Consider the following 23736-nt stretch of genomic DNA (forward strand, 5'->3'; position numbering starts at 1 on the left):
TGAATTTTCCAGGTGTTCTTTGTGCTTCTTGTATTTGGATGTCTAGGTCTCTAGCAAGGCTGGAGAAGTTTTCCTCAATTGTTCCCCTGAATATGTTTTCCAAGCTTTTAGAATTCTCTTCTTCCACAGGAACACTGATTATTCTTAAGTTTGGTCTTTTAACATAATTCCAGACTTCTTGGAGGCTTTGTTCATATTTTCATATTCTTTTTTCTTTGTCTTTGTCGGATTGGGTTACTTCAAAGACCTCTTCTTCAAGCTCTGAATTTCTTTCTTCTACTTGCTCAGTTCTATTGCTGAGACTTTCCAGAGGATTTTGCATTTCTAAAAGTGTGCCCAAACTTTACTGAATTTTTTATTGTTTTCTCTTTAAGCTATCTATTTCCTTGAATATTTCTCCCTTCACTTCTTGTAACATTTTTTGGATTTCCTTGCACTCGTCTTTGCCTTTCTCATCCCTCACTGATTAGCTTAATAACTAACCTCCTGAATTCTTCTTCAGGTAAATAGAGGATTTCTTCTTGGTTTGGATCCATTGCTGGTGAACTAGTGTGATTTTTGGGAGGTGTTGAAGAGCCTTGTTTTGTCATATTACCAGGATTGGTTTTCTGGTTCCTTTTCATTTGGGAGGCTCTGTCGGAGGGGAAGGTCTAGGGCTGAAGGCTGTTGTTCAGATTCTTTTGCCCCACGGGGTGTTCCCTTGATGTAGTACTCTCCCACTTTTCCTATGAATGTGGCTTCCTGTGAGCTGAACTGCAGTGATTGTTGTCTCTCTTTGGGTCTAGCCACCCAGCAAGTCTCCCCAGCTCCAGGCTGGTAGTGGGGGTTGTCTGCACAGAGTCCTGTGATGTGAACAATCTGTAGGTCTCTCAGCCATGGATACCAGTGCCTGTTCTGGTGGAGATGACAGGGGGTGGGGTGCAATGGACTCTGAGGGTTCTTAGCTTTGGTGGTTTAATGTTCTATTTTTGTGCTGGCTTGCATCCTACCAGGATGTGGCGCTTTCCGGAAAGCATCAGCTGTAGCAGTATAGAGAGGGACTGGCAGTGGGCGAGCCCCTAGAACTCCCTAGATTATATGCCCTTTATCTTCTGCTACCAGGGTGGATAGGGAAGGACCATCAGGTGGGGGCGGGGCTAGGCCTGTCTGAGCTCAGACTCTCCTTGGGTGGGTCTTGCTGCCTGCTGTGGGGGATGGGAGTGAAATTCCCAGGTCACTGGAGTTGTGTACTTAGGAGGATTATGGCTGCCTCTGCTGAGTCATGTAGATTGTCAGGAAGTTGGGGAAAGCCGGCAGTCACAGGCTTCACCTAGCTCCCACACAAACCGAAGGGCCATTTGCACTCCTACTATGTACCTGCCCCAACAGCCCTGAGTCTGTTTCTAGGGGCAAGGTGCAATGGGCTTGAAAACTTGCCCTGGGCTACCCGCCTTCCAGCTGCAGGGGGAAAAAGGGGCTTGCTTCTTCCCCCGCCTTTGGAGCCTGCACACCAGATTTGTACCCTCCCCTGAGTTCTGGCCAGGAGGCTTCTTGCCCCATTCATATTGTTACAAAGTTCAGCTAGAGATTTCTTAATCATGGAAGCTAGAGATTTCTTCCTCATGGAGTTTTAGCCGCTGCTCCTCTGGTCACACTCCTGATGGATCCCTGTGGTTCCAGGCAGAAATGGCCTGCTAGGGGACGCAGTGAGCTCCCAGGTCCTTTCTGCTGCTTCTTGTTCCCCTGTATTTCACTTGGCTGTAAAATGACTCAGCTCCAGGTAAAGTCAGAACTTCTCCCACAGACAGTCCTTTGGCTTCTCCAGTGGGGGTATGTGTTTGGGAGAGGAGGGTCTCCCTTTCCCTTTTCCGCAGTTAGGGCATTCACAGTATTTGCAGTGTCTCCCATGTCCTGAAGGAGCAGTCTGCTTCCTTCACAGGGTCTGTGGGTCCGCTTGGGATTGCTGATTTGTTCTTGCAGTTGATCTGGAGCTGAAATTCACAATGTGCGCTTCCACGAGGTGCTCTGTCTGGAGCTGCAATCTAGTCCTGCCTCCCGTCCGCCATGATTCTTTTCTTACTGAGGACTGAAGAGCTTTTATTTAACCTCATCAAACTTACACATGTTTCTCCTCTCTCTCATGAGAGATGTCTGGGTTCTTTTTTTTTTTTTTTTTTTTTTTTGAGACGGAGTCTTGCTCTGTCGCCCAGGCTGGAGTGCAGTGGCCAGATCTCAGCTCACTGCAAGCTCCGCCTCCGGGTTCACGCCATTCTCCTGCCTCGGCCTCCTGAGTAGCTGGGACTACAGGCGCCCGCCACCTCGCCCAGCTAGTTTTTTGTATTTTTTAGTAGAGACGGGGTTTCACTGTGTTAGCCAGGATGGTCTTGATCTCCTGACCTCGTGATCCGCCCGTCTCGGCCTCCCAAAGTGCTGGGATTACAGGCTTGAGCCACCACGCCCGGCCCATGTCTGGGTTCTCAATGACATCAATATTAACTTTATCCCACAACATATGCATGACCATTTCTGAGTAATATTTAAAAATGATTATCAATAGTGTTACATTCATTTCTTTAATTTTCTTTTGATATTTGTAGATTACCTTTTAAAATTATTAATATTTCTTTACAATTAGGCAAAATATTTACATGGTTCCAAAGCAAATCTACAAAATTAGAAGTGTAGCCACATCTAGCATATCCGTTTCCTCTATTTTCCTCCTGTAAGTATTTAGCTATGTAATTTAAGAGAGAAGATAGAATTGGGAATTAAGGGGAAAACACTTGAACCCAGAGGTTCAAGTTTAATCATTGTAGGAAAGTTGTTGATCAAGAATTGGAAAAATTCAGATAAGTAAAGTAGAGGATAAAGTGGAGTGATTTTAAATATTCATTGAATTTGCCAGAAGAGAATAATGATAGAACACTTTTTTATGAACATGAGCAAAGAGTATATAAGAGGGAGTGGGCATTAATGCCAAAGTCAGCAGAAAATCTTGGTAAAAATTTACAGAGTTACAGGTATTTGATTTCTCAATAATGAGGTGCTTTTTTAAATTTCAGAGAGATAAGCTTCCTTGAGGAAGCAAAGTAGAGTTCAAAGAATAACAAGGAATTGAGTGGAAAGGAAATGGAAAAAGATAGCATAAAAACCTTCTTGTGATCCTGGGTGTTAAAAAAATAGCAACAAGAAACACACAGAGCTGTGCTAGCTTGCAAAATACAATTAAATGAAGACACTTTATTCCTTAATAAGGAAAGTCTTAAAGTCAAAGAGAAAATTCAGACGAGGAGTCTACAAAGAAAAGAAATGAAGGTGGAGCAAAACTCTCAAGAGTCAGCAAGAGCTGAATTCAAGGACAAAGAACAGTCAACAATTAGTGTCCATGTGCAGAGACTGGGCCTCTAAGTAAAAATTATGGGACATATAGCTTATTCCAAGGAAGCATATAATAAATCTCTATATATTTCTATACCAAATTTAAGTTCTCCATGGAGGCCGACCCTGTTCCTACTCAGATATGCCTGAAAACCAAAAAAATGCCATGTCGCTTATTCTCCTGATTTACTACTCCCTCAGAAACAAAATCCAGTTCATTGCTGATTTCTTGTGAGTATACTGGTGCATAGCTCACATTCTCAAATCTACTCCTAATTAAACACAGAATGGCTGTATTTGATTCTTTTGGATGCCTTAAGGTGAGTTCAACTTTCCATGTTTACTTATATATATGTTATCCTTGGTCATTGCCCAGGTTGTAAATCCCTGGGTCATTTAAACTCTTCCAAGCTTTTATTCCCACATTGCTCGGTATAGGCCTACCTTGACCTTTACTCCATATTTCTCCTTCCTCTCAAATCATCTCATTGTGTTCTCTGGGAACTCCTATTTCATGGTAAACTCTTCTATATCCTCAAACTCTTTGTCAAATATTCCTTCCATCGCCTAGCCCTAATCTGTATTCAACACTGCTATTTCTAAACCATCATTCTTTCTGACAAATGTCCTTTTGAGGATATGCTGTCCCACTGAATCTGTCCTTCATTAACATCTCATCTTGTGTCAGTTTCCAAGCTTGGTTTGTCAGTTACTTGACATGGTCAGGAAGAAAAAAATGGACATATGGCAGGTAAGATGCTGAGGAAGAACATGGTGTACTACCTGGAAGATAGAATTAGAGCAGACATAGGGAAGGTGAATTCAGGCAGTAGGCAGTATGTGTGAGCCACATTAAATCCTCAAGTAGTGAATAAGTTTTGTGGTATGTTGAAGCTGGCTCATACCAATTCACAAGAGCCAGCTGTTAAATTTTCAGAAATTTTGCAAGCCAGCAGACATCACACTGGAAGCTCTACAAATACTATAAATCAGGACCCTTTTTCCCCCGGAAATTTAGTTGTTAAATATTTACCAGCACACCACCGGGTGGTAAGGAGGAAGAGGAAATGAAATACTAAAAGGATATAAGGTCAGGAAAGTGGAAAACAAATTTCACCTAATTCACAATTATGTCTAGGAGCAATATCACTCTAAGGCCAATAAATATGAACAAAGTAGACTTAAACAGTATATCCAAAAGGGGCATGACTAAAGACAGATTCTAAAGAAAAATGATGGAAAAATATCATTTTAGCTTGACAAATATGATTCATTTGTATTGAGGCTGAATCACAACTGTAAAGAAATAAATCGAGATGATAATTGACATGTTCTCCTATATCCCTAGATTCCATTAGGTTGAACTCAGTAAACAATATTTGTTTATTCTGTGCTTAATCAGGCACAGCTTTGGTTTTAAAAACTTAAGTGGGTCAAGAATCTAGAAATCAACAAAAAATAATGAGAAGATGGGGGATGTATTAGTCCATTTTGCATTGCTATAAAGGAATTCCTGAGACTGGGTAATTTATAAAGAAAACAGGTTTATTTGGCTCATAGTTCTACAGACTGTACAAGCATGGCATCCAAGAAAGAAGGTAAAATCAGTGGTTTTCTTAGTCCTTTCCTTTAGGTAAAGTATCATGAGTTCTTTCCTCCATGGAGCTCTTTAGACACATTTTCTTGAAGGGAGAGATATCTGGAGAAGAAATGGATCTAAAAAAAAACTATTGTGAAAAGCCACTAAAGGCTTTCACTGGCATCTGGAAACAATAGGCTACTGTTGGTGCTAGAGAAAGATATAAAAATTGAAAAGATAAATTTTTAAAATGCTATAAAAGTCATCCTTTATCACTAAGGCTAGGTTATAAAGAGAACTTCCTATGCATATAATCCAAACATCATGAATGAAAGTGTATTATAATGGGGCAATTGAAGATGCTATCTTTTGATTTGAAAACAAACCAACAAAACAAAACAAAAGAAACAAACAAAACCCCTTGGTTTGATTTTTAATTCCAGAGTGCGTATTATAACATGCATAATCTCACACATGTGTCAAGTGAAACAAAATGAGCAGTTATGCTGAGAGCTGATTTTTAGCTACTGTACAAATTCAAAGACATTTTTCAAGGCAATACTTCAAAGTCCATGCTTCTAATATCTTTAATTATCATCTGCCTGTCAATACTGAAAAAAAAAAGATACAAAATCAGACCTGAGAAAAACCAAAGTACCTATGTTTATTAATTAACCACCATGTGTTTACTTTCCTAGAACTTCTATATCTATGCTCCAACTTGTTCTACCCTGCTTTATGCTTTTAGGGATCGCATCAAATTAGTTTCCTTGTTCTCTGACATTCAATTGGGTGCAGCCAATGGAAAAAAATCTACTGGAAATCAACAAGAATGAGTGTGAGGTGAAGATATTTATTTTCCTTGTTCATTTCCTGCTTGACAAAATTAACAGGGGCTCTCTTTCTCTCCTGAAGGCTACTCCTCCTCCATGCCAGTAATCATTCTCTCCTGCTCTATCTTCAGGCCCAAGTAGTGGTAATGGTTCCCCACTGTTGCTAGTTTGGAGACTCTGTCGTGCCTTGTTAGCTCCCCTTAATCCTGCTCATACAATTGCCATTATGTCCCTTATTAAGCTTTCCTCAATTTTCCCAGGAGAGCATGCCATCTATTTTCTATGCTGACCCTGAATCAACCTTATTTTTTTTTCACTCTTACTTCTGATTGAACAAACAGATTTTTATCCATTGTTTTACAATCAAAATTGTATGTTGATATTCTGTACCGTTTGCCAGTTGCTACCAGTGCTATAAAGTGAAAAGAGATGAAGAAAGATAAACAAGGACATACATAGTAGGAAGGACAATTTGCTCTGCTATGGTTTTTAAGCTATATTTAAAGAATATGTGTATGGAGGATATGTATACATGGTACTCAAAAGACATCCTAAGAGATGAATGAACAAAGAGATAAGAGCAAAAATATTTCATATATTCGGCAACAAGCCTTATTTTCAACTATTTCTGGAGTGTCTCCATGTTGATTAGCCTGCTTAGAGCCTCCTATGGGCTGTCTACTCAAGGTTTGGCATATGGAGGAAAATCACATGTTGATGAGGTAGAGATAGCCTAGAGAAAGACCATCTGAACTTGAGAAAAAGCTAATCATATTAAGTGATAAAAGCAAGATATACAGAAAAACTTTTATGCTACTAGGGAAAGTATAAATTGGTAGAACCATTTTGGTAAAATATTTTTATCTAATAAAGTCGAATTTTGAGCATGCCCTGCAACCCAGTAATTGTCCTTTAGATTTAGACCCTAAGGAAACACTTGCACATTTTCATTAAGAGATATGAATGAAAATGTTCACACCACTGTTGTTTTAATATCCATTGATAGAGAAATGTTCATACTAATGCTTTTAAACATCCATTGATATGAAACAGATAAAAATGGTATATTTACAATATGGAATACTATATAACAGTGAAATGTTCATATATTTCAAAATGGATGACTCTCATAAACAAAATGTTGAGTGAAAAAAAGTTGCAGAAGATTTCCTAAAGTTCAATATCATTATTTGAGAGTCACCATGCCAGTGTAGTAAAAATATAAAGAAAATTGACAGAGTAGTTACTACAACATTGAGAAGAGTGTCCACTTTGGGGAGTGGGATAAGGAAGGGGATAGTGTTGGAGAGGGCAATATAGGGTGCCCATCGGGAACTTCAAATGTTGCATCTCTCAAGCATGATTGTGAGTTCAGGGGTATTTATATTATCCTTATTCACATATCTCACGTGTGTATGATATTCTTGTTATATATAAAATAATCAATCATAAAAAGGCAAAAGCAAGGCAAACTTATTTGCATTAACTCAAACTTCATTTTTATATGCATATATGCATAGAACAGGTTCTGAAAGAATTTAAAATACAATATTTTAGCTCATTGGATCATGAGATTATGGTGACCATTTTCTTAAATTTTTCAAATTTTCCATAATAAATAGAAAATTATACTTTTAAAGAAATATATATATAGCCAGTAATAAGTAGCAAATACTTGAAAAAAACACCAATACCTTCAATCAAGTTTGAGAAAAGTTATTGTATTGAATCTCATTGATATTAGGATTCACTCAAAAGAGGAAATACCAAATAAAAGTTCAGACCCATGACTAAAAGGCAAAAGAAAGAAGGAAATGTTCACATAAGCCAATGAGAATGTCAACTTCTTGCAACAATTATGTCATAGGAGAAAAATGTCAGAAGACCATTATAATAAGAAATTGCTTATAAAGCTGCCGAAGGTGACCTTAATCGTCCAGTCATGTTTAGTTCAAACCATTATTTGGCTTTCAGTTGCTATGTATAGCATTCGTGTGATATAGTCATGTTTAAAGGGGCTGTGGCTGTTCATTTTCATTTGCAATCTCTCCTTTAGGCTGTTATTAAGATTTCATAGAGTTTGCAAAACGTCTGTCCCCTGAGACCTTGCAAAATGGGTGGCAAGTAAAAAGACTTTTTGATGCTCAATGTCAGGGAAGACAATTCACCTAGCTGTGCTGCAGTCCAGAAACACCAAGACCTGTTACTGCAATCATATTTAATAACAAATATGCCAGTTATTGAACTTATATTAACTCTCTGTGTAACTCAAGTATGCGCAATTGTATTTATTGACATATTGAGAGTGGTATTTGATAACATCACATTGTTTGAAACAAACAAGGTGGTGCAAGTGTTATTCATTATAACACAATATTCAATACTGACATTTAGATTTGAGTCAGAAAGCATGATTTTAAGACTGATGGGCTCCCTGTCATAAAACTTACCTTGTGTCTTTCAAAAATAAAAAAGTTCTTGGTTAGCGTGACCCCTTTTCTCCATAAGCACAAACGTCTTATCTTTTTTAACCCTTTGTACCATGTATTGTTTCTACCAAAGATGTTAATAAGTGAGATTTCCAGTCATCACTGTTTTTCTGGTAGTTTTAGGTACTATGTATATATCTTTTTTTTTAAATGCATATGGTTGCTTAACTAAAACTCAACTAAACATTATATCATAGCTTGAGACAATGTGAAGCATGCTAGGAAAATTATTTGTGAACTTAATGTAATTAATTTTGAAAAAGAAACCAAGAAACATGATAATAGGCTTTATATATGTTTTCATAAAATCATAGAACATCTGGTTTGGAAATGGTCTTAATGGTCGGTTAGTCCAACCATTCACCCAGGGCTTAAATCCCTTATAAAACACTCCATCTATTAGTCTCTATGTCCTCTCTGAACTGCTCATTCCAGGAAGAACAGAAGACTTTTGGAAGCATTCCATTTAAAATAGGAGGTACAAATTTATATATCCATCTGTATATATAACATATTACTCCATGCATTTACTGCTCCTTATTTTAAATGTGGTATGGCATATATTACTGGGAAAAAATCCTTCCCTAGCTTTCTTACACATATTCCTTTCAAACTAATTTGACAGATCCTGGAGCTTTCTCTTCTTTGACCTCCAAAATGAAATAGTGTCAAAGACCCTAGTTTCTAGGACACATGCAAGGACCTTAAAAAATACCTCAAATGAATCATCATTTTCATCTTTCAAATTTATTTTGACTGCTTGTGTTTGGTCCAGCAAGTCAAGGCAAATAGGCACACAGCTTCTTGCCAAGATTATGTTCTAAATAAGAGTGGATATTTGCAAGAAAGACACACTGGAAAACTCAAACAATCCTAAAAAAGCTGTGTTTTATAAGAAAACCACACAACCACCAGATGATCACCATTAGCTGTCAGGATTTAACAGGACAATTCTAAGTTTCTGTGTCAAAGAAAGTTTTGTGGAGAAGTAATTTTAGGGCTCTTTTGCCTCTAGGTATAAAAAGTGCTTGGCAAATCGTAAGGAATAATGCTTTTTTACCCTAAAATTTTAACTTGCAGCAATGCTTGAAATCACCCCATTACAGAATCATAGCTTTGGGGTTTAAAGGTCTCTCAGTTTTCAAGATCCCCTGGCACCAAGTTCTTAACACACAGCTTTACTGAGGGGGTGACTGGTCTGGAATGAAACACTCAATAGGCTTTTGACAGATAGCAGGGATCTCAGATACCAGAAGATACAGAAAGTGGAAGAGGGAGATTGAAGATAAACTTCACTCCTTGCTCAATTTTCCCAGTGCTTATCCTTCCAGTGTATGTTACCTTATTTATTATTACCTTTGGTTTATCTTTAAAGTTTTCTTATAGACCTACCTAAGGCCAGGGCAAAGACAGTCAAACACTTTTGTTGAACCAAATGTATGTAACTATCTTTTATCAGGGATCATATCTCAGTACTTACATCTTTGGGGATGTCTATATAAAATTTATATCCAATCATGAGTAGCTTTAAGGATAGGAGTTTTTGTTTTTTCTGTTATTGTTGTTGTTTGTTTGTTCGTTCGTTTTTTGAAATGGAGTTTCACTCTGTCGCCCAGGCTAGAGGGCAGTGGCGCTATCTTGGCTCACTGCAACCTTTACCTTCTGGGTTCAAGAGATTCTCTTGTTTCAGCCTCCTGAGTAGCTGGGACTACAGGTGCCCTCCATCACGCCCAGCTAACGTTTTTGTATTTTTAGAAGTGATGGGATTTCACCATGCTGGTCAGGCTGGTCTTGAACTCCTGACCTCAGATGATCCACCTGCCTTGGCCTCCCAAAGTGCTGGGATTATAGGCGTGAGCCACCACGCCCGACCAGGAGTTCTTTTTAAATTAGCATTATACTGGGCACATATTAGGTATTTTATAAAGGTATTTTACTGAGAGTAGCTGAAGCACATTTGTAATGGTAAAAAAAACAGTTCCATAGTGAGTCATTTACCCAGCTACCTTCCAGTTTGAAGAATTAAGTGGGAGTCATTAAGACTGAATCAATTTCTATATATTTTTTCACTTTTAAATTGGCAAAAGAATCTGAGAGGAAGAACAGACTTCAAAATGACTACATTAATAGAAACAAATGGGCTGTTTATTTTACATGTAGTTATGAATATTACAAATAAATTATTCATCCAGAAGCTGAAAGACTTATGTCACTTAAGTGCTTGGGATGATCAAAAGCAAAGTGGTTTCAATTATTAAAAATGGGGAGGTAGGGAGAAGAAACCAGAAAAAAAGACTTACTAAATGATGAAGTGCTGTACTGTCATAATGAAAATATGTAGGCCTTTCTAGGTCATAACATTTTAAGTGAATTTAAAGTTGAAAGTGTTAAGAAATAAGTAAAGTAGCAAGTAATTCTATATTGCATAGTTAACAATAATTTACTGTATATTTCAAAATAGCTAGAAAAGAAAATGTGGTATGTTCCCAACACAAAGAAATGATAAATGTTTGAGGTGATGGGTATCCTAAATACTCTTATTTGATCATTAACATTGTATGCATGTATCAAAATATCACATGTACCCCCCCATATGTACAATTATTACATAGCAATAAAAATAAAATAATCCACTAAAATGAGTTGGTTTTTGCCTTTATCATTGTCTTATCTGAGGGTTTCCCAAAAATCAGCATCTGAGACAAAGACTGCCTTGCCTCTGAAGGTTAAGTGTTGCTTTTGGCCTCTACGATTCCGGAATTTCCCTCTTTTCTCCATTGATATTAGCAGGTCCAATAGCATGGCAGCATGTCTTTCTGTCTGCCCTAGCCTTCAGAGAACATTTCATTGATCATTGCCATTTCTTATTGCCTGAGTGAAGGAACTGTCCTTTGACCCCTCTGAGGAATATGGTCAGGTGGTGGGTTCACTGCTATCACAAAATAAATCTATTCTAACATTCTACTTCCTTAAGTCTTCTGCACTATTCAGGTATTCCTGCATCACCACCTTGTTTACTCCAGGTAATTACTGTATCAAAACTTCAAAAAGCTGACTGGGTGCAGTGGCTCACACCTGTAATCTCAGCATTTTGGGAGGCTGAGACGGACAGATCACTTGAGGCCAGGAGTTCCAGACAAGCAAGGACAACATGATGAAATGCTATCTCTACCAAAAATAAAAAAACTTAGTCGGTGTGGTGGCGTGCATCTGTGGTCCCAGCTACTTGGGAGGCTGAGGAAGGAGGATCTCTTGAGCTCAGGGGGCAGAGGTTACAGTGAGCCGAGATCATGCCACTGCACTCCAGCCTGGGTGACAGAGTGAGACCCCATCTCAAAACAAAACAAAACAAAAACACTTCAAAAAAAGCCATCTCAGAGTATATTAGAGAAAAATTCAGGTGTCCTTGCCAATACTTTGAACCCCAAATCAGAGGTGGCTGAATAAATAAAAATAAAAATATAATAGTGCTGTACTTGAATTCTATTTTTATTTACATAAATATATATCTGTGAATGAAGAATATAAAGGTCATTCATTCTTCTGGAGTAGCCAAATATTATTCTTGGGTAAAACATGGAATGTCATTGTTCCCAAACTTGTATTCCATTGCTTTGGTTACATGTACAACTGGTGTTACTGAATATTGCTTTGGCATTACTGCTACAATTCACATTTTTGAGAAAAAAATACAGAAACTTCCCCTCGAAATTATTGTCAGAGTGATGTTGAGGAAAATGTGTTTCATATCCTGTAACAAGCTGTTCATTAGGACTCTCAAGAGAAAAATCAGTTCATGCTCATATCAGGAAAAGATTCTTTTGTGAACCAAAACTTTAAAACATATTACAAAAACAATCTTGCAAATAATGCAGTTGTTTTTGCTTTGGCTACTGGGAAGCTAGAGCCAAATCTACATTCTACTTCTAGTGATTTGATGGCAATTTACAGTAGGCATTTCTTAAACTAATTGTATCTTCTGGTTTTATTTTATTACTCCACTCTTATGTCCTTTTCCATTGATCTGTTCAACAATTTATATTTTATTTGTTATTTATCACACAAGTAACTTCAAGTCCTTATTTATACCTACATAGGCATAAATCAATCTAGTTAAAAACAATTTATGTAGAGAGCTATTGAATGTAGTACCTTACATTTTAATTAAATGAGAGATGAGCTTATTGAAAGTAAGTGATACAGCAGAGGTGGAATGGGAAGCTTGAAGAGCAGTTTTACATTGATGAAAAGTAAGTGGCTCAAGTCATTAATCAGTAAAGTGTATATTTATTATTTTAAAATTACAGCACTGGTAAAATTAGTAATATGGCATTAGACTGGTATTTTGTTACACTGTTTCAAGCCACAATAAAGTTTCAAAGAAACGAAATACTGATTTTGCTCTACATGTCTCATTTACTGCCTAACTATTTAGGTCAGGGAATTTATCTTCACTTTTAAAAAGTGTATCCATTAAGAATACTAATACTGAGGCTATAGTATGAGTTTATTTAATTTGCAATTGAAGTAATTCCATGTAAAACTGTCAAATGCATAATTCTGGCACATAACAGAATTAACCTTATATTACAACAAACTAAACTCATTTAAAAAACCAATGAAACCCATATTACAGCAAAATATAATGAGCTAAATTAAAAATATAAAATATTATTAGAAGAGCTTGCCTAGAAATGACAAGCTCTATTGAAACACTACCACACAGCCAGTGAGAATATGTTTATGCTTAAGAAATGATGGAAATAATTACTGAAAAGAATGACACAAAGAAATATAAACAAGGATCATAAAGCAGAGGAAGATTGAAAACAATGTGTATATAATTATCTGAATATTAGAGTGCTCTGAACTTTTAAAATCTTGAATCATCTGACAGGATGATTCAACAATATTCCAATCTTAGAATGGGAGCATTTGACAAAATCTTAGAGTTTATCCCAAGCTAGGGGTTAACTCCCAGGAGAAATTATGAACTCAGTGCAGCAATTAATCATTGTGATGAGTAAAAAAAATTACAGTAACGTCTCTGTGACCAACTCATGGGAGTGTGGAGAAAGTCCCTTTGGCAGCTCCCTGCCCAGCTAATGGTACTAATTAATGGAGAGGCCAAATCTGAGCCTACCCTACAGCCTTGTACTGAAAGCTGCTTTGTAGCTATTCATATAAATGTAGACTGGTCCAGGTCAAAATACAGTAAAAGTGAGGGCAGTTTTTGTCTTTATTTCTCTGGAAGGAATAATAAAAGAAAATTATCAGTGAGTCACATATGAGGGTCCATAATCCATGATCCATGATAGACCAAACAGTAAATGTGGCCTTTTCCTAGATCACTGTGACTAATTTAAAAGTCAGAACCATCTGTAGCAGTTTTGAGAGCAGAAATAAATTTATAAAAAGTAATCATACCTTTTCAATAAAAAGTAGTAAGCAATACCTTTTCAAACATATCTTTTCTCAGCATTTGACTGGTAGCAGTCATTTGAGTGGCTATTTCATGCAAGTATTTATCAGCCATTCCGCAAGAGGTGGGCTGCAGTGGGGGCAGAATTCTAGTAACCAAAGAATCATTTATAAATGGTTCCATTCTTGATCAGTGTAGCTTGCTTATAGTAATCACATCAATTATTTATGGAGCACTTACCATGTGCTAAGACATGTTTTCATGTGACATTTGTTCACTTAGCTATCACAATCCTGTGAAGTGGGTGCTACCATCGTTCCCATTTTCCACTTGAGGAAACAATGGTTTAGAGTGGATAAGCACAAGCCTGGTGTATAGAGACAGTCAGAAAGTGGGATTAAAGCATGGGTTTATCCCCATGGCCCACTTAACCACTTATGTAGTTACTTATATGGATACTGCCTCTGAAGCCATGTTCAGTCAGTTCTCCAGGGAGCTCCATTCTTGCTCCTTGAAAAGTCTTGGTAGTATACTAGCTGTTCTATTCCAGAATAGAAGCTTCTGTACTATTCCAAAGAAATAAGACACGATTTACAATTTCATACATGGTGAGGAATACTTTTACCTAGTTTCCAAGATAACATCTCCTATATCTTTTTTCTCCTCCCTTATTCCTTGTCAAACTTGAAAACTCAAGTTTAGATCAGAAAAGGACCCTAGAGGCCATCTTGTCTGGCCTTCTGATTATTTGAAAATGGTAAAACCAGGGTCAAAAGAGGTTAAATGATTTAGAGTTGGTCAGTAGGGCTCCCCAATGTCTGGAGTCCCCATCTAGTGCTTTGTCCCATTATGTTACAGTAGTTTTCATCACTGCCCCGTGTTTTTCCAGGCATCTGATTCAGGAAAGGTATGATGAAAATGATTTTTTTCAGTCTAGTAAAGGAAACTTTACCAGTGACATTTGGATTGCTCTCATGGTACAACGGAAACACTGACACAGGCTTTACCAAGCTTCTCTATCACAACCACAGGCTGTGACTCTGGACACAAACGGTACTGAAAACTAATCTCAGTTCTCTATTTGAACTAAAAGGAAGAAAGCAAACACATGAACGTGTCAGAATGGGGAGTTAACCTGGAGAATAAATAAAAAGTCAGATAAAAACAGAAAAGCAAGAAAGAACTTAGGAAATATAAAGGAAAATATCAGCAGTATAAATCAGATTAACATGGGGCCCCCTGGTCATTATTAGGTTTAACATTTCTGATCTGTCAGTTTTCCTATCACCATTTCCTTCTGCTTCCCTGCAACCCTTCTTTCTGACACCACTTGGGAAAATAATCTGTAAACTAACTACTAATTGACATAAGATTAACTAAAAAGATCGGTCACACACACATATGCACATCCACACATAAACTTGTGCCTATACACTGTATAAGTCATGTAAATAATCACATTGTACCCCATAAACATGTACAGTTATATCATAAAGACTTTTAAAAGCCCAAAACTCCACAATTTTTAGACACTTTAGATGCCTACTATTGCAATACATAATCTTTCTGGCAGTGTTTGACAGGGTCCTACTGGTATTTTGGGTGAAACAATTATTTCTTGGATAGACTATCCACACGTGACATGATCGTTATCCCTTCTGCCACCAAATCCCATTAGTTGCACTTAGTCATCCTGACAACCAGAAAACACCCTTAGATATTTCCAAATCCCCCCAGGATGGGGCAATACTTACCTAAGTGAGAAACACTAGGGCTGAGAAAAACACTCTAGGTCCAACTCAGAGGAATTATTACTATAGATGGATATATTGTATTCAAGACATAATTTATTGAGTGTTTGCCATGTGTAAGGCCCTATGGTAGCTGCTGCTAGGTGCTGGGGGGTACATGGTAAGTCCAAACAAATAAGGATTTTGCTGTAACGAATCAGACAAGATGGTATGAGAGACAGATACTGATTAAATCTTCACACACACACAAACAACACCACACACACACACATAAATTATAAAGTTCTAATAATAGCAACAAAGAGACACACAGTGTTATTAGAGTCTACAGAGGATAAGTTAGAGAAGATTTCCTGAAAAATGATGCTTGAGCTGAGATCTGAAGCATAAGCATGAGTTTACTTGGTGATGACAAAGGGCAACAACATTGTTGGTAGAGGAAACAGCATGTTCAATGCTGCACTGATGAGACAGAGCACGGCATGTGAGAGAGATGAACAGGAGGCCAATGTGGCTAGACCTGAGAGAATGAGAGGGAGCTCCCTGTGAGATGAGGCTGTAGACACAAGGAAAAGCCAGTTCACATGTGGCCTTGGAGCCTAGGTCAATAAGTAGAACACCCAGGCGTAACTAACCAAGTGAAACTTGGTAGAAAGCAGATGACATAAAACATTGATTAATCAGTGGGTGTTGTTCCATGAAGCTTTTAATCAAATCAACTCTCATCTGGATGGAGGTCAAGTTTTCTCAGATAAAAAATATCTTCAGTGTGTTGTGACTGTGTAGAATGTACTCACTCAACAAATTTGGTACCGTGCACGGTCCTATGAAAGTTGTAACATGTAAGACTAGATATCTGTTGGGGAACATTGAGGGGAAACTGGTGACAACCTGGAAAGGTCAAGTGTTTCAGGGTAATGAACACTGAAGTTGAAGCTTCAGGAACTGGGTCTTGCTACCAGACTTTCTTGCCTCATGGGAACGCCACCAGCCCCTGATGAGAATTTTCATCAGTAAAACAAGGACGAAAATATTCCAAGTTTCTGAGCAAGATTAACTAAAATATCCTAAGGAAGAACATCTAACCCAAGTGCGCAATTCATGTTTTAACAAAACAAAGTTTCTTCAGCTGTAAAATAAAGGTAATATTAACTTCTCTGACACTCCAAGGATGTTGTCATCAGGCCAAATGGGAAAAGCTGGTAAAGAAGCACAGGGTATTATTATCATCAATGAATAAATGTGGCATGAACGGCACCCTGAACTTAACATCCCTTGTTTTTTCTGTTGTAGAGGCGAACTGCTCCATGCCCTCTTAGCCCTCAGAAAAATCACAGGCATGGGCAAGAAGAAATGATGGTATGCAGTTTTTGATATGATGAAATAAACATTACTGTGATAAGATAGTTTAAGTGCTATAAATCTACATGCATACAAATTTTCTTTGGACGCATTGCAGAAAACAAAGTATTATTTCCACATAAGCCTATGGACCAACATTTTGTCAAATGTTAGCTGATCATGGTTCTTTTTAAAGCAAATCCAGTTTACAACAATTTGTCTGCAGGGTGTACCAATGCTGGGGATGCTCCACCTCATGTCCCCTCAGCCCACCTTTAAATAAACATGTAGGTGTACTGAACACTTCCTAGTATGCTGATAACTATCCACTGCAAGCGCCTCTTTTCACTACTTCTCCATGCAAGGGCTTTCTCTGCAACTGTGGGAGCTTGCCCAGGCTGCTTGCTGGGAAGCCTAGAAGCCTCTGAAACTTACCCACCCTAGGGATTACCCTCAACCAATAATGGCTGAGAGTTGGCAGATAAATATTTTGTATTACTTTGTTCTTTGATGGAATTATTCTGAAGCATGCTCTACATGGTTCCTCAGAGGGTCCTCAATAGGACTGAGGCCTAGGAGTCCACTGAGATAACCTGCTTATTAAAATTCTTTTAGGGATTTTTCCCTTCTCTGTCTCACTTCCCCTTCTTTCTTGAATGCACTTCTTATAATTAACTACCTGAACCCACTTCTTGTCTCGTGATATACTTTTGGGAGAACCCAAGCCAACATAGAATTCCTGGAATTGTTCAGTTCATAATGCACAATTCCATTTATAATGGCATAATAATGACTAATCTAAAAAAAATCGCCCTGTACTCTGTAGGAAGAGGAGATACCTAGTTTTAAATATCTCTTAAGGGGAAAAGTCTAAAATCAAGGATACATTTCATGGGAGGGAGAGTGTGATCTGTTTAGAGTATCAATGTTTAGATTTTAAACTACATTTGAACATTAGGCCACACTAATGTCCACTAACTTTTGAGGGTCATTTACTTTAAAAGCAACCAGTTGAAAGATTAAGTAATTTAATTTGATAGATGGCTTTGTGCCTGAAGTACTTGAACACCTTTTGATCCTAATTGCCTGTATTGAAGGTGTTAAGTTTGACTTGCTGAATAAAGCCTAGAAGGAGTTAACATTTCTTTTGAGTGACCTACAAATGCCCCCCAGCCAAGCCTCTTGGAGTGCTTCTAATGGATGCTAAATTATACAGCCCAAGTGATTAGCTATTTTAGATACTGAATTAGTAAGGATGCTAGACCATAAGCTCAATGAGGAAAACAGCTGTACTTGTCTTGCTTACCTTTCCACCTTAATATGGTGCCTTGTACTTACTAAGTGTTCAACAAAATTTTCTTGAATAAATGAATACATGGCAACCTCCATTTAAATGACTTTTATTATTCTCATATGAGTTAAGATGGAGAAGATTTGGCATCTAAATGGTGCCAAACTAAGGAGAATATACTATCACACATCTATCCTTTATCTTCACTGTGAAGTTATAAAGTCAGAAAGCTACCCCACTCTTTCCTCGTCCATTTACATATCATATCTGGGAAGTGAGAAGCAAGACAAAGTTGAAAGATTGCAAGATATAAGAGTGATCCCTAAAAGAAACACTTCACCCATATAAATACTTGCCTAAACTCACTACAGTCTGTTCTTTCAGAAGAATCGGTGTGAAGGAATCATGGGACTTCAGGTCAGAATGAATTTTGTAGGATATTCTTTATGCTATGTTAGGGGAAAAAGGGAGTTCAGACAGTATCGACTTCATACTCGTAGCAAGTATGTAACAGCTAATCAATCACTATAGATCATCATCTTTTCTTGGGGTGCACACATATTATCTTATTGGTTTACAAGTGGTGTACCTTGGATAATTTTAGATTTGAGATCAGTCTCAGTGTAACAATGACTTAGCAAAGTGCAAAATAATAAAAACTTAGCAACATGGACATGTTTTGCATAATAATTGAATTTGAATAGGACTCGGTATTCTCCCAGATTGTAGATCAGTCCTGACTTGGTCTTGTTAATTTTTGATATCCACCCTCCATCCAAATCTCATTACATTAGACTCAGAAATTTTGAAATGTTGTCTGCTAATATCTAGGTAATCATTTTTTTGTTCTATATAAGACCGTTAGAATTGATATTTTTGCTGTGATGCTTGCTATACCCAGTTCACAGAAACCTAAAGTGTTATCATCAACATCTGATAGTATGAACTTCAGGGTTTGTTAGACAAATCACTTAAGTGTGTGAGATAAAGAAAAGGAGAAACAAGGGCTTTGACTTGGCTATGTATAGATAGTGAAGGAAAACTTCTCCATAAATGGAAGATCCAATCATTCTGGAATTTTACTTGAAGAGAAATTACAAAACTTCAGCAATTTTAAAGCCTCAATTCCTGACTCTTTCTATCCAGTTCAATCCATAAAGCTATGCTTTAATTGGAGCTCAGGACATCCTGGGAATATCCAGATTGTCTCTCTGATTCTCTGCCACTGCTCTGTGAATAAGAACTGCCAAAGATTTCTTACATCGTTAGCACTCACTGGCCCACTCTGACTTGCTCTTCTGGCTCTTTACAAATGTATATGCTTTGCCTGAAATTGGAAAGTACTTTCTCTTAATTTTCTCTGCATTAAGCAAGTGTTTCCCTGGCAGATGCAGTTTGTCCAGGCCTGTTTTTAAGAGCTCCCCCTGCTGGCAACTCTGTTTAAACAGTTTGTTGGCCTCTCTAGGCCCTGGCTACTATAAAGCCACTTCACCTGTCAGCTTAGAAGAGCTGTCTGTGATTCCATAAGGCCCCAGTCAGGCACTCACATTTACACAAGGACAGGAGCAGCAATTTAGCCTTTAACTATTAGCCTACCATAACAGATTGCATTATCAACAGCCGCTCCAACACTCAGAATGATAAGATGCAACGTAGGTTCATTTCAGGGGATGCTGAGGGCCTGCTGAACATGGCAACTTTGCCTTATAGGAGATAAAAAGCTTCTCCTTCAGTATCTGTACTTAACAAGGTTGACCATCTTGTTTTTGTCTGCTTTAGCTCACATACTTTTCTTATTTAATAAGCAAACGTGATGTTAATAGGTATTAACATTGCCAACATTTTCAGTTTTTCTTAAGTGGTTTTAAAAAGGATCACAGAAAAAGGACAAATTCTAAAGGTCGTGTACCAGAACACAAGTAGGCATGCTTTGCATGATAATTAAATTTCTATAGCATTCAGTATCTTCCCGATATGTAGGAGATCAGTCCTGAGTCAATCTAAAAACACTGAGGTATTTTTAGAAAAAACAGGATGGGCACGGTGGCTCACGCCTGTAATCACAGCACTTTGGGAGGCCAAGGCAGGTGGATCATGAGGTCAGGAGTTCGAGACCAGCCTGGCCAACACAGTGAAACCCGTCTCTACTAAAAATACAAAAATTAGCTGGGCGTGGTGGTGCACACTTGTAATCCCAGCTACTCAGGAGGCTGAGACAGGAGAATCGCTTGAACCTGGGAGGCGGAGGTTGCAGTAAGCCAAGATCGCGCCATTGCAGACCAGCCCAGGTGACAATGCGAGACTCTATCTCAAAAAAAAAAAAAAAAGGAAAAGAAAAAACATTTAAAAATCTGAAGAATAAAATATTTATTTTGAAAGGGGGCAAAATGTTGCCAGTAATTAATAATAATGGGTTTTCCAGAGAATTACTAAACATTGCAAATTTGAATGGTCTTTGTTTCATAATCCTTTGCTGAATAAACAAATTTATGTATATTTATATAAGAAGTCTTACTGCTCATTCATGGATTCATAAAAGGAAGTATATAGTCTTAACTGTAATGAATATTTGAAGGCCACAGGGCTGGAAATCAGCAGATCTGTGTTTTATGTTCTGTCCTAAACTATTTTTTGGCTTTTTTTAAAGCCACTTAGTGGGCCTCATTACCCATATGTAAGAGGCAAAGATGGTAAATCCTAAGGTCTCTGGCAACTCTATAGTCTGGTGATTCTACAATTACTATAGAATAAAAAAAAAGTAGTTTGTAAAAGCACTGCTTCTACTCTGTCTTCAGTCAGATTCCCTGAAAGGACAGCCAGAGATAAGGACTTTTGTGTAAGTAATTTCCTGAGGGAGGGTTTTCAGGAGAAACCTGTAAGGGAATGGGTTTAGAAAGATAGGGCAGGGGAAAGAGCTAAGCAAAGATAAGATTTTAGAAGACTAGCCTCAGCCTGATCCCACAGGGAGCTCTGGAGCCTGATCCCACAGGGAGCTCTGGAGCATCAACTGTACCACTGAGTTTTTCCCACCTTAAAGAAAGCAAGGTGGGCTTTTGTATCTCCATATTGATAAGACTTTTGCCAAGGACCACATTGGAAAATGGAGGCAGAGCTTCCCAGACCTTCATGAATGGGGCAATCCTCTGGAGAAGTGAATGTGAACTGTTAGCAGTCAGCACCACAGAAGCTAGGGGGTAGTTGGCCTGGCCAATAAAGGGAATCTGGATGAGGCACACACAGCATCTGTTAAACACTATTTCTTCTTTTCTCAATCTAATTTAAATATCAAACAGTATTACCAGGTTACAAAACATTCATATTATTTATCTCACTGGACTTATAATTTTTCACACAGTAGGCATTTGATAGATACAAGTTAAAAGGACTGGTTATTGTGTTTTACAAAAAAGGAGAAGCTCTTATACAGCTGTAAATTACTTTTGTTGCTATTTAATTTAGCTAATATATTGTAGGAAGTGGTTATTCAATGAGAAAGCAGAAAATGGAACTCTGGAACTCAAAAATTAAGGCTTCCTGGAAAAAAAAAAAAATCTCTATTCTTTAGTGGAGGATAAAGATTTAACATTAAGAATGGCCTGTCCTCACAAGTAAAATTGAAGTTAAAGTAACCTTGAATTTTTAAAATTTCTATCAAGTGATCTTGTTCCAGGAATTCACATTACACTTAGACTTGATGATTACCGGGTAAAGAACATTCATTAGAACTTCAACAACAAAAAGAATAGAGTATAATTAAAGCTGATAATCATTTGTTTTTCTTTAAAAAATAAAAGTCTGCCCACAGTGGTACAGATTTCTACCTATAAAATGTTCCCCTGAAACAGACTACTTCTTGAAATATGATTTAGGGGTTTAATTCTTTTATTAGTCTGTTTTGCATTGCTATAAAGGAACATCTGAGACTGGGTAGTTTATAAAGAAAAGAGATTTACTTGGCTCATAGTTCTGTGGGCTATACAAAAAGCATGGCGCCAGCATCTGCTTCTGGTCAGGACCTCAGGAAGATTTTACTCTCAGTAGAAAGTGAAGAGGGAGCAGGGGTGGCACATAGCGAGAGAGGGAGCAAGAAAGGGGAGGGAGGCGCCAGATATTTTTTAATAACCAGCATTGCTGTGAACTAATAGAATGCGAAGTCACTCATTACTGCATCAAGCCATTCATGAGGGATGGGTCCCCATGGCCCAAACACCTCCCACCAGGCCCCACCTCCAACCCTGGGGATAACAATTCAGAATGAGATCTGAAGGGGAGAAATATTCAACTATATCAGTTCTTTAACACTCAACTTGTTTAAAACATCATCAATACCATTTTAAGCTGTCAATAGTGGCATTGGCCTTATAATGAAGCAAGACTAGAGAATTTTTTTTTAAAAAAAAAAAGGAAATGTAGCAGAGATCATGAAGGAACTGTGTACAAGAGGACGGGCACAGGGAAACTGGATGCAGTAAAGACAAAAGTGGTTGATTTCACCATGTTGTCTTGGAGAGTCTTAAAGGATTTTTTAGTAAAGGTCTTCAATCTGTTTCAGGCCACAGACCCCTTTGAGAATTTGATGAAAGTTATCAAATTCTTCCCTATGGGGGAGGAAAGTCCCAAATGCCTTATTACTACTTCCCTCCCCAAAAGGGAAAATGTACATGCACACAAAATTGTGCTATCAGATTAGAGTAATTACAGAACAGCGAATCCCTCCACAAATCACTACCATGCAGAGAAGTATCAGTATGTTTAAGACTACAAAAAAGAAATGACAGGGATACGTCAGAAGGAAGTTCTGTTCCGAATACTATCTATTTTTTCTTTTACTTAGAGAAAGTATATCTCAGGTATGATGATGTTTATGAAGCTTAAATGAATAATAAATACAGTGCAGCATATCTAACACGATATTCACAAAGGTTTTTTCATGAGGAAAAAAAGGTAATTATAGTTGGAGTTTCATTAAGAGGACCAAAGAGATATTTCATGAGTGAGTAGGCTGAGATCACATTTCTAAACCAGTAAGAACAACCCATTAGGAATTTTTCACAGTAAAATTCTGCTTTCCTTTGGTTTATTTATTTATTCATTTTGAGATGGTGTCTCACACTATCACCCAGGCTGCAGTGCAGGGGCATGATCTTGGTTCACTACAACCTCTGCCTCCCAGGTTCAAGGGATTCTCGTGCCTCAGCCTCCTTCTGTAGTAGCTGGGACTACAGGCACGTGCCATCACACCCGTCTAATTTTTGTATTTTTAGTAGAGACCAGGTTTCGCCACCTTGGCCAGGCTGGTCACGAACTCCTGACTTCAGGTGACCACCTGCCTGAGCCTCCCAAAGTGCTAGGATTACAGGCGGGAGCCACTGCACCCAGCTGAGCCACCATGCCTGGCCTTTCCTTTTAAAGTATCAAATCACACTTTGTTTAATGACTTACTTTCTCGACATCATTACAGCCTCTCTGTTAACCCCGGAAGCAGTCTGCCAAAGATGCCCTTTGCAAAGCAAATACTTCCTCTAGCTCTCCCACTTTTGAGAAACGTTAAGAAAGACTAGTCTGATTTACACTGATACTGACCTTTATGTATTCCAGCTATATTTTTAACCACTAGCTTTTTGGGGACCTCCAAGGTCCCTTGCCTCTTTCTAGAACCTGTCTGTTGTCTTA

At 38.0% G+C, this 23736-nt stretch overlaps 1 long non-coding RNA gene across 6 annotated transcripts in view; it reads right to left on the bottom strand.

The window, feature by feature from the left end:
- Positions 1–23736, bottom strand: part of LOC117074144 — a 1124950-nt gene that overhangs the window by 487885 nt on the left and 613329 nt on the right. The gene's annotated exons all lie outside the window — the stretch shown is intronic.

The sequence above is a fragment of the Trachypithecus francoisi genome, unplaced genomic scaffold, assembly GCF_009764315.1.
Source record: "Trachypithecus francoisi isolate TF-2019V2 unplaced genomic scaffold, Tfra_2.0 Contig01603, whole genome shotgun sequence".
Lineage (NCBI taxonomy): Eukaryota > Metazoa > Chordata > Mammalia > Primates > Cercopithecidae > Trachypithecus > Trachypithecus francoisi.